At 38.3% G+C, this 12783-nt stretch overlaps 1 long non-coding RNA gene across 1 annotated transcript in view; it reads right to left on the bottom strand.

The window, feature by feature from the left end:
* Positions 1–3797: 3797 nt before the first annotated feature.
* Positions 3798–12783, bottom strand: part of LOC141557567 (uncharacterized) — a 98378-nt gene continuing 89392 nt past the window's right edge. The window contains exon 4 of the long non-coding RNA XR_012486830.1: positions 3798–4347. This is a non-coding gene — a long non-coding RNA (uncharacterized LOC141557567). The remainder of the gene's footprint in view (positions 4348–12783) is intronic.

Raw genomic sequence — 12783 nt, 5'->3', positions numbered from 1 at the left:
GCTTCAGCTGCAGGACTCCTCCCATCGAAGGAGGGAGTTGCCTGCCCTTAGGGCTGTCAACTCAGGCCTCGACCTCTTTCCCCACCCTTCCCCCCCTCCGCTCATCCTCAGGGGTTCTGTCTCTGGAACTCCCTAGTGCGGGTGAGTCAGAACTGAAGCTGGAAAGGGACAGGCAGCAAGGCTTCCTTATTAACTTAGCTTTCCTGGGGTTGTCCAGAAAAGAGAGATGCTAATTAGTTCGGTTGCCTGGCTCTGGGAAGCCTGAGAGAGGGGGCTAGGAGCTGGGATCCCTGGGGCGCTGCTGACCTTGGACAGAGCATCTCAGTTCCTCCAGTGTCAACTACGCATCTAACTGGTGAAAAGTAGGTTAGGAAATGTGTGAACACACTCCAGGAAAGGGTGCAGATAGGAACCATGGAAAGTAGAATCTGAATTACAAGAAACCTTATAAAGTATCTTGTTCATGACCCGCACTTTACTGAAGCAGAAAAAGGCTTAGAAAAGTCCACCCGGGCTAGCTCGGAGCAGAGCTTGGAGCTACAATCCAGGTATCTTTTTGCACAGTCCAGTTTTTATTCTGACATACAGTTCTGTCTCATGGCAGTAGAATACAGAGCTATAGATTCTAGGAGCATAGAAAATATAAATAACTATAAGGGAGAAAGGAGAAGTCTCAACCCCCCCACATTATCCCTGTGATTAGAATCAAGTTATAACTCAGTATCTTTACCCCCCCAAAGCACACTCCATCTTTCTACCTTTCCTAATTTTTTAAATAAATGCGTTATTTATTTATTTTTATATTCTTAAAACATTCTTTTGAGTTCTAAATTCTCTTTTCCATTCCTCACCCACTGAGAAGACAAGAAATGTGATATCAATTATACATACAAAATCATGCAAAACATATTTCCATATAACCCATGTTGCAAATAAAAGGGAAGGAAATAAAGTGAAAAAAAGTCATCCTTCAATCTGTGTTCAGACTCCACCAGTCCTCTCTTTTTGGAAATAGTTAACATTTTTATTCACAGGCTCTTTGGATTTGAATTTGGATTATTGCATTGATCAGAATATCTGTCACAGTTGATCATCATATAAAAGTGCTCTTATCATGTACAATGTCCTGCTGGTTCTGCTCACCTCATGCTGCTTCAGTTCACAGAAGTCTTCCCACCTAACTTCCCTATTTCTGATTAGAGTACAATCATCCTTCCAGTTACCCAGGGCCATAGTCAAGTTTGTAATCAGCTTCTTTCTTCCTTATCTTGTAAAAAAAAAATTGCTGGGTCTTCCTCCATCTCTCTCATATTGCTACCATATACTCCACTCATGCATCCTCCAGCCTAGTTTTAAGACTTTATCACTCTTTTCTGAATCACTCACTCTATTATATTTCCTAGATGTTCTCTCTCTGCCTCCATTCTAATCCATCCTCCACCCAACTGCCTAATGGATATTCTAAAGCAGAAGTCTATGCTATTCTCTTGCTCAAGAAACTATAGACACTCTCTATTGTGTCAGAATAAAATAAAACCTCGGCATTTTCAGTCTTGCTCCAGTCCATCTTTCCAGACATTTCATATTGTTACCCTTCTTGATATGCTGTGCATCACATCCTCCAAGGGGAATTTCTTGTCCTCCCATATAACTTACAGAGTAGTTAGTGTTTCATCTCCTCTAAAAATACTTTGCATATAACTTATATTTACTTATCTGAGAATATGTTGCATCCCTCAACTGTACTATAAACTATGTATCAAAATTGTTTTCATTTTTGGTTTTGTATCCTTATTATCTATTACAATGTCTGATACATAGTTGGCATATAAAAAAAAGCTAGTTGAATGGAATGATAATGCAAACCAAGGACAGATATGAAGGAGGCTGGACAGGAAGCCTCAAAGAAGTTACCTCCTAGCATTTCTTCTGAAAGTTTCTAGATCAGATTTATTTCTTGAAAGCAGGATATAATTGTGATATACCCTATGAAGTGAGAAACCTCTAACTGAGAGACGGGAGAAAGAACACTGACTTTGGAGACAGAAAACCTTATGTAGAAGATGAGGGAGTTGAACAAGCTGACCTCTAAGGTCTCTTCCAATTTCAGATCTACCATGTTAAATTCAATGTCCATATTCTTCTAGCTTGCCCTCCTTCCCTAGACAGCATATTATAATGGAAATTAGGGAACCTGGGTTAGAACACTCCCTCTGCTTCTTACCACCTATATGATTTTGGACCAAGTAATTAAATCTTCTTGGGTCTCAGTTTCCTTCTCTGTAAAATCAGGGAGGGATTGGATTAAATGTTCCCTATGGTACCATCTTGCTTTAAATACTGTGATCCTTATGACCATATTTGCCTTGTTCCTGCTGCTTTGCCCTAAATCAAGATCTCTCCAGTTTCTGGATATCCTCAGGCAGAATCAGCATGCCCTTCCCAGCATTGACTAGTGTGTATTTATAATCCAATGTTGTATAGACTCCCTAATATGAGAAAACTTGTGAAGTTCAATTCATCAGTCCCTGACTGGTAATCTGGGTTTTCACCTGGAGACACACACAGCCCACCAAGTCACAAGAGGCAGTCTGAAGTTCCTTCCTTCTTCAGGACCCACGCTCTGGACAATAATAGTTACTCTGCAAGAAGCTTGCAGTCACAGAAGCATAGTTATTTTCCTTTTTGAGTGTTCACAAATTCACAGTCCAGAGCATTTTCCCATTAAGATAAAGGAACACGAGGCACTCTGCTGGAACACCTTGACATTAGGTGGCAATGAGGGCGAAGATTTGACTATGGTGCTCTTTGATAAATTGAAATGATTGATAGCCTTCTGGAGTATAACAGGGGCATCCATGGTGTGCCTGAGGAAATGTAAAACTGATAAAATCCCCTATTCTCTACAATGGCAGAGAGATGTGATCCAATTCAAGTCTCCATTGCTGACCCTGACAAGTGGTAGAAGTAAAACAGCATCTATCATTCTTAGGCTAGATTTTAGGAATCTTAGGAAGATTTTATAAAACACTATCTAGCTCAACCCTTTCATTTTACAGAGAAGGAAACTGAACCCAGAATGAGAACCCAGAAAGGTAAATGGCTTGCTCAAAGCCATATGGGCAATTGGTAGTAGGGTTAGGATTTGAATGTGGGGGCTCTAAAGTTAAATCCATCTTTCTTTCCATTGTGTTATACAACCTTCTCCTGGCCCCAAGGAGGATACATTTATACAAATGCACTTTGTGATTGGCAGAAGGTATGACATAAAAGCCTCCTATCCCCAAATACCTGCCCTAATGGTCTGTCATCAGTCAGTCAACTGAAAAATTTACCGTTAGAGATTTATTCAGTTGTCTCTAACATTGGCCTCTTCTAGAGTCTCATGTTAAAATGCAAATAATCTTGGGAGAGGTAATAAATGCCTTAAGAACTTATTAGCTAATACCTTCCTAGTTTTGTCAGATCATTTTTCCATGAAGAAGTAAGGGTAAGAAAGAAAAAAGAAGACCCCCCTAAAAGGGAGATTTGGGAGAATGTAAATTTTTTTCTGCCTTAGAATTTTCCTGAGTGTCAGAGTTATCCCAAATTATAGTTTATAAGATTATAGAATGTAAAGGTGGAAGAGAAGTTTAGTCAACTCCTCTTGTTTTTACATAAGGGAATCAAGGCCTAGGTAAAGCTGGACTTAAAACCATATCTAAAAACTCTAAATCCAGTAGACCTTTTTTTGGAAGATAGGGAGACAGGGAGGATTCCCTCTGTTTTCAAACTACCTTAATGAGAAGTAGGGATGCAATTGATCAGGCTGAAACAAAGTGGTTATAGTCTGTAAAGGCACTGAGAAGGTGGGAACTAAGAGTGTAGAAAGTTGTTAAAGGAGACTTCTTTGGGAAGGCAAGTTGGCCACTTAATAAGGGCAGAGGGAGAGGAAGGGGAAGAAATATAGTCATTTGGTTGCCTATCCCAAGAAAAACACTTTATGTAATTATCCAAGCCAACTGAAGAGTTGGGATATACAAGGACCTTGCTGATTTGCTAGAGATTAATTATAGCCCCCAGCCTTCCAAGTTTATGATGTCCAAGAAGCATGATAAACAGCTGGGGGAAAGTATTTGTCTTTACAGTTGGCAGCATTTCTTTGCCTCCGGGCCTTCCTCATGAGAGAATAATTATATAGTCTGGTCACATTGTTCCAACACATTTTAATGAACCAGTCAGGGGATGGATTCCCTTTGAAAGAGGTATTGCTCATGTGTATTCTCACACTTCCATGCTCCCAGGACCTGCTCCTTGCTTCTGGTAGGTGAGGCGTGTCCAGGAGGGATTGTTCTTGGCATTTGAATACTAAACAAAAAAGAAAGGAGTCTGTGAGTCCAAAACAGGCATGTGGTCCTAGAAAAGAACAGATGCTATCCAAGGGAGGTTGTGGGATACTGTACGGTGCCGGCTCTCCTCAGGAAACACAAGGACCCCCATTCCTTTAGTCAGGTCAAAAGGGTAGTCATATTATAGGAAACTATGGTAGCTACTCCCCATTCAATCTAAGTTCCAAAAGTCGTGGATGTTTCCAGAAGAAAGGAATGGTATAAATCCTACTGTGGTATTAATATTCAGCCCTATTCTTCAGGGTGTATAAAAGCATGCAGGGACAGCTGTGCATATTTATGCACATCCTTAAGGAGTAGCACAAGGGCACTTATCTCACCTATATGTGATTTGCAGCCAACTGAGAGAATATTGGAACCTGTGAAAAATTCCAAATAGCAGTTATTTTTCTAAGGAAAGAAGACTGGATCCTGAGAAAGGAAACCAAGATTTGAATCTTAGGTCTGTTCATTGCTACTTAGGTGACCTTGAGCAGGCAGCTGTAGAACTAGCCCTGGATTCCTGGTGTCAGGAAACCAAGCTCTGCTGTTTATCAATTGCATGATCTCGGACATGTCATTTGGCTGCTGTGTCTTAGTTTCCTCATCTGTCAAATGGGATAATATTTGCAGCACTAGCCTCAAAGAATTATTGTGAAAGTCAAATAAGTAATGGGTATAGACTGTTTTGTACATTCATCAGCTCTTATGATTATATAACCTCTCTGAACATCAGGCTCCTTATCTGTAACACAAGAGGGTTGGACAAGATTACCTCTGAGATTCCTTTCACCTCTAACTCTGCAATACTTTCTAAAATAAGACATTACCTCAGTTCAATGATAACAATTCTCCAATCTCCTGTCACAAAATATAGGAAATATACTTTAAAATAATTTTGTGTATAGGATCATAGATCTAAAAAGTTGAAAGGGGCTTTAGAGGTTATCTCTTGAGAATGGGTACCCCAAAACACTTTGAAGGGCTTTCTCTCCTTTTCCTTCTTTTTTAAAAAGCAATATTAGAATGAGTTAATTAAATCTAACCTGAGTTCAAATTTGGCCTCAGACATTTATTTATTAATTGTGTTACTTTGAGCAAATCATATAACCATTGTCTACTTTAGTTTCTTCATCTGTAAAATGGGAATCATATCTCTCAAAGTAGTAATAAGGGGGAAAATGAGATAACATTTACTAAGTTCTTAAAGTGCTACATAAATATAACTGGGCCTTTAAAGCATATCCAGGTTACCTAATAGGAAGGTACTATACTTCAAGAAGACAATCTGTGTTTTCCTAGTATGTAAGTGGAAATAGCCTCTTTCAATTGGCTGCTGTATCTTTAAAATTGCCAGAGCTAGTCTTGCCTCTTTTTCCTGCATCAGTGTTAAAAAACGGTGAAGGTTCACCCACAGAGTGTACACCATGAACTTTGTATACCTTAAAGTGTAAATGAATGGAACTGTTGAGGGGACAAGAGCTACCTTCTCCCTCTCTCCCCTTTTAAGTCCCATGTTCCCAAAAGGAGCCTGGGGGTTCTGTTTTATTTTGTTTGGCCTCAGTTTCAGGAGTAGGAGGCAGAATCATCATTGGACCTTTTGGTGACCTCAGAACCAAGATTTTAGACTGAATGTTGCAGTCAGACAAACTGACAGGGAAGCATTAAGAAGCCAGGAGGCGGGCAGCTAGGTGGCGCAGTGGATAGAGCACCAGCCTTGAATTCAGGAGGACCCGAGTTCAAATTTGGTCTCCGACACTTCCTAGCTGTGTGACCCTGGGCAAGTCACTTAATCCCAGCCTCAAGGAAAAAAAAAAAAAAAAAAAAAGAAGCCAGGAGGCCTGGGCTCATGTCCATGGGGGTTGAGACTTGGAACTCGAAACTGTGTTATATGAGAACTGAACTAAACTGTGAATCTAATATCATTCCCCTCTCTACAATATGAGTAGGGACTGGGATGGGATACAGCTGGATTATGAGCTATGTATTAGGGAATATATTTGTCTTTTTTGTTATACTTTGAAGTAAAATACATCTTTGTAAAAGTTTAACAATTTTTAACATCAAGTTGTTAAAAAGAACTGGAATGCATCCCCTACAATGAGGAGAGTGCCATTGGAAACAGTTGGAGCCAATGACAGAGTGCCTAGATTCTCCTAAAGTTCTTTAAGGGTCCCAGAGAATCCTTGGAGAAAGATGAAATGAAATGTAACATGTAACTTTCAGGCAGTGGTGGGGCCTGGGTACTCACTGTTACATACATATCACCATCATCATCATCATCAGCTCCTTTGGGTTCAACTTGAGTTTATCTCTATGCATATGATTCTTACAAATCCTGCCTTATTCTCTCCTTCCTGAACTCAAATTCCACATCTCCAGGTGCTTGCTAGACGTCCCCACTTGGATATCCTATCAACATATCAACTCATCATCTCTAAAATTCTCTTTACCCCTAACCCCTTCTTTTTAATTTACCTGTCCCCATCAAAGGTTCTATTATTTATTCTTCTAGTAACTCAGGATTACAACCTAGGAATCTGTCCTTGACACTTCACTTTTAATCTTTTCCCATATTCATCCACTTTTCAAAAATGCTCAGTTCTACCTTCTTAACATTTCTTACACATGTCCCCTTCTTTTTAAACACAATATAACTGTTCTAGTCCAAACTTTCTGTAGGAAATAGCACTTAAGCTGAGTCTTGAGGATCCTCTTCCTCTTCATAGCTTAGCATTTATATAGTTCTTTTTTATAGCTTTTTATTTATAAGATGTATGCATGGGTAATTTCAGCACTGACCCTTGCAAAATCTTCTGTTCCAAATTTTCCCCTCCTTCCCCCCATTCCCTCCCCCAGATGGCAGGTAGTCCCATACATGTTAAATATGTTAAAGTATATATTAAATACAATATATGTATACATGTCCATACAGTTATTTTGCTGTACAAAAAGAATCGGACTTTGAAATAGTGTACAATTAACCTGTGAAGGAAATCAAAAATGCAGGCGGACAAAAATAGAGGGATTGGGAATTCTATGTAATGGTTCATAGTCATCTCCCAGAGTTCTTTCACTGGGTATAGCTGGTTCAGTTCATTAGTGCTCTGTTGGAGCTGATTTGGTTCATCTCATTGTTGAAGAGGGCCACATCCATCAGAATTGATCATCGTATTGTTGTTGAAGTATATAGTGATTTCCTGGTTCTCTCATTTCACTCAACATCAGTTCATGTAAGTCTCTCCAGGCCTCTCTGTATTCCTCCTGTTAGTCATTTCTTACAGAACAATAATATTCCATAACATTCATATACCACAATTTATTCAGCCATTCTCCAACTGTTGAGCATCCACTCAATTTCCAGTTTCTGGCCACTACAAAAAGGGCTGCCACAAAGATTCTTGCACATACAGGTCCCTTTCCCTTCTTTAGTATTTCTTTGGGATATAAGCCCAGTAGTAGCACTGCTGGATCAAAGGGTATGCACAGTTTGATAACTTTTTGAGCATAGTTCCAAATTGCTTTCCAGAATGGCTGAATGTATTCACAATTCCACCAACAATGTATCAATGTCCCAGCATTTATATAGTTCTTTAAGATTTAAGAAGCATTTTAAAAGTAATAACTCACAACAACCCTGGGATCAATTATTATTACTCACATTTTATAGATGAGGAAACTGAGTGAGACCAAGGTTAAGACCATTGCCTAGGGTCATACGACTGTTAAGTATTTAAGGTCACATTTGAACTCAGGTCGTCCTGTCTCTGTGGGATACTCTATACATGGAGACATCTAGCTATGGTGGGGTACCCTGCTTCATTAAGGGACTATTCAGCTCTGGGCTCATACCCTTAATTAGATTTAAACTGGAAGGAACTTGATCTCTGAAGAAGAGTAAGACTATTTCTCATTAGTTTTGACTCTATGTTCCATGTTGTAGTCTTTAAAATTTCGGTTTGGCTTAACTCTAGGACTTTTCCAAAAAGATTAGAAAGAAACAGTGTGCAAAGTAAATCAAAGGACAGCTATTTATTTATTTCACAGAAGAGAAATTCTTATAACACAAAAGACTCATGAGCATATATTCACAAAGACAAAGACATAAAACATCTAACAGTAACTGATAATTTCTATTATATTTTCTTAGAAGGTTGATACTTACAACACTAAAATAAGACATTTAAAGGGACTGCTGAGTAGTCATTTTACTTCTATCTTTGCTCTGCACTGTCCAAACAATTCCCTCAAGGTCCATATCTTCTAGCAAGACAGGTTATAACTTGATGAGATGGTAATATTTTCTATAAGTTGTTTAAATTATGTCTGACTCTTAGTGACCCCATTTGGGGTTTTCTTGGCAAAGATACTAGAGTAGTTTGACCTTTCCTTCTTTAGCTGAGGAACTAAGGCAAATAGAGTTAAGTAACTTGCATAGAATTTACAGTGTTTGAAGCTAGATTTGAACTTGGAAAGATGAATCTTCCTGACTTCAGGCCCAGTACTCTATGTGCTATAATACCACATTGCTTCTTCTTTTCTAAGAAGAATGTAATTATAAAAAACTGCCTGCTGCTGATCAGCTCAGACTGGAATGCAATGGAGATGCTAAACTCTTGAACTCATTCCCCAAATCTCTCTCTGTCTGTCACTCTCTCTCTCTGTCTCTCTCTGTCTCTCCCCTCCCACATACATATATATTTTCCTATATTCCCAATCTTGATTTCTTGATGAAGCAGTTCAACTCTACACTATCTAAGCCCCTTGAAGGCAAGGATTTTTTTCTTTTTCTTTTTAAAATCCTGAATACTTAGTACAGTGCCTACTACATAGGAAGAGTTTAATAAATGCTTATGATTGATTAATTTTATTTCCAAATATTGTAAAATTTAAATATGCACAGCATGGTAGCCATCATGTTGGGAGACAGGAAATCTGATGTCAGAACTCCAGACTTTTCCATCTGCTCCAAAGAGCAACCATGAAGATGAGGACTGATGCTGAGCAAAGCATGGCCACCCACAGTGAAGCCAGAGCTTCCACCTTACAAGCCAACTTCTCCATAACTAGAAAGAGCCCAGAAACCCTGGCTAAGTTCCCAATTTGGCCAGAGGACTTTTCTTCTCAGACACTAACATTAAAGAATTCTGTCTGGAAGAAGTGGTTTAGTTTCACTTATAGGAAACAGATCTGCCTTGTAAAGACTAGAAGATTCCACTCAAGAATGCAGTCATTTTGAATAACCCTGCAATTATAAGGGAAGAAAGCTTCATTTCTATCTTTCATGTAAACAAAAATTAAAAAAAATAACTTTCTGAATGACCTTGGCCAAGTCACTTAGTCATCAGGGCCTCCATTTACTTTTGTGTAAAATGGGATGATAATGTTTGTTGGTATCTCATAGGGTTGGTATAGGGAAAACACTTTATAAACCTTTAAGTGCTATAGAAAAGATGGGTTTGGAGTTAGAGGAACCATATCTAAATGCCACTTATATATGCCAATTTACTAAACCTCCGTGGGCCTCATGTGTAAAATAAAAAAGTTGGATTAGATCAGGGGTTCTTAATTAACCTTATTTGAGTCATGGATCTCTTGGGGAATTTGCTGAAACCTTTCTCAGAATAATATTTTTAATTGTGTAAAATAAAATGCATAGGATTACAAAGAAAATTGATTATATTGAAATATAGTTATAAAAAAAGTTCACAAGCACTAGGTTAAGAGCTCTTGAATGAGATGATCTCTATAATCTTTTCCAGTTTGAAACACTACGTTCACATGTTTTAAAAATATATTAAAAGTCTTATGGTGTGTATGAATTATGCAAAGAAGACTAGTACCTCCAGCGTGAGGCTTTGCTTAGCCCTTTTCAGGGCTGCACATTTACTTTTGGTATCCACTCATCACTCAATTCTCATCTATGGCTCCAAGAAATTAGCATTTGCATTGGCCACACTCTAGCAAGTCACCTTAGAAAACCAGTTAAATCAAGTTGAGAGTAACTGGCCTTAAAATGTTATGCCCTGAATAATTATGTCCTGAATAAAATTATTATAGCCTCCCCACTTTTAGCTTTCCCTTTAGGACTGGGAGAATTGAGTCAGAAAAGAAGCCTTGAAATACCATTAAGTCATAAAACTGCAGGTGCCTTATCTCAATTCTTACTGGGATAATTCCTCCTCCTTTTGAGTACTATGCCTAGTCTGGCAGTCTCCTCGACCTTCTTATCTTGACCCTCATCCTGTCAGGACTAAGTTATCCTCTCCTGGAATTATGGCTTGTCTTCCCACCCAATTGCCCTGTTATGTGCCTAATAAAAAATCCTATAAAAGGTCCCTGCCTCAGTTGCTCAAGTTTGAATGATTTTTGAATATGGGTTCCATTCAACCAGCTAGCCTAAACTCTCCACAATTAAAATATTAAAAATCAATCTCTGTCTTGCCTCAGTTTCTCTGGTATTACAAAACCAGTTGGTGAGTTAGGGGAGTATCTACTCCAAGCATGTGAAGACTTCCCCTGGTGGAATGGGTGAAGGAGAACAATTTGTTCCATTGGCTATGAAAGTGGATGAAACAGGCATTGTGGAATGCTTAAAACTTAGAAAGACATCGAAAATGCAAGGTTGTCTGTTATATCCCAAGTCGTCTCCTAACTTTTGTCTTGCTCTGGAAGACAAGACTAAGGTTGATGCTTTTGTGCAAGTATCTAACTTGGATCCAATTTACAAATGTACATTAAGACATCATCCTGTTATATGAAGGTTATGGAATATTACTGCTCTGTAAGAAATGACCAGTAGGACGAATACAGAGAGGCTTGGAGAGACTTACATCAACTGATGCTGAGTGAAATGAATAAAACCAGAAGATCACTGTACACTTCAATGCTGTATGAAGATATATTCTGATGGAAGTGGATATCTTCAACATAAAGAAGAGCCAACTCACTTCCAGTTGATCAATGATGGACAGAAACAACTACACCCAGAGAAGGAACACTGGGAAGTGAATGTAAATTGTTAGCACTACTGTCTATCTACCCATCTTACTTACACCTTCGGAATCTAATACTTAACGTGCAACAAGAAAATTGGATTTACACACATATATTGTATCTAGGTTATATTGTAACACATGTAAAATGTATAGGATTGCCTGTCATCTAGGGGAGGGAGTAGAAGAAGGGAGGGGATAATTTGGAAAAATGATTACAAGGAATAATGTTATAAAAAAATTACTCATGCATATATACTGTCAAAAATTTATAATAAAGTGACTTTGTTTTAAAAATAAAATAAAATAAAATCCCTTCTGGATTAAAAAAAAAAAAAGACATCATCCTGTGATGCCATTGGTTCTCTTCAAATAGCAAAAACAACAAAAGTCTTATGCAAATATGAAAAAAAAAAAACTTTCAGAAAACCATTTAACCTCTTTGGACTGCATTTTCTCTATAAGTTAAAGAGGTTAGATTCTAAGTTCTACATCTATGATTTATGTTCCATAGGAAAAGGCAGAAAGTATTGAATTTGTAGTGTTGAAGTGATATAAAAGGGGTCCATGTTCAAATTCTGCCTCTGTCACTTATATTTGTGTGACTCAGCACAAGTCATTTCATTTCAATGGGCCTCAGTTTCCTTATCATAAAATGATAAGGATCAAATGACTTAGAGATCTTTGGACCTTGAATTTAATAGAGAAGAGAAAGAGGGAAGAGCAAGAGCAAGATAAGTCCTCTTTCATATATTCTTACAACGAAGAGACAGAGATTTTACCCAGATCCAGTTCTATGTATAAATTTATCCTACTTGGAAGTGGCATTGACTATTTAAGGGCCCTAGGGAACTCTTGAGAACACATTGAAAAGCTCCCAGTCACTAGTTTCATCAGACTCTTTGGTGGTTAAGAAAACACCCAGACCCAGATCAGCAGGGCTTGTACTATTACATGAGCATCTTGAGAACCAGTGCCTGGACATCTGGGTTTGATAAAAGGAGAACCATGAGTATTCTCCTGTCCTGCTTTCCCAAAACCATTTTTGTGCCTCCACACAAAGTTCATATTTTCAGCTCACAGAATCAGAGAGAGATCTGAAAATTGCCTTAGAAATCATCAATTCTATTCTTTTATCCACTTTTTTTTCAGAGATGGAAACTAGGACTCAGAAAAGGGGAGAAAATTTTTCTAGGTTATTACATTAGTTAGAGTTAGAGCTAAGCCCCTCTCAGTGATTCCTTTCAAATTCTTGGAACAATTCTTTACTAAGGGGTAAGTTCAGCAAAATAACATAATCATTTTCATAGTATATTTGTAATTCATCTGTGACCCATTAACTTTGCTGGACAGATTATGGTGTTAAGGAGGTCAGTGTTACATGTTACATCTTAGTATTTTGGCCAATTAACTTCTCCTTG

This window comes from Sminthopsis crassicaudata, chromosome 2, assembly GCF_048593235.1.
Source record: "Sminthopsis crassicaudata isolate SCR6 chromosome 2, ASM4859323v1, whole genome shotgun sequence".
Lineage (NCBI taxonomy): Eukaryota > Metazoa > Chordata > Mammalia > Dasyuromorphia > Dasyuridae > Sminthopsis > Sminthopsis crassicaudata.
This window is presented reverse-complemented; position numbering and strand designations above follow the sequence as displayed.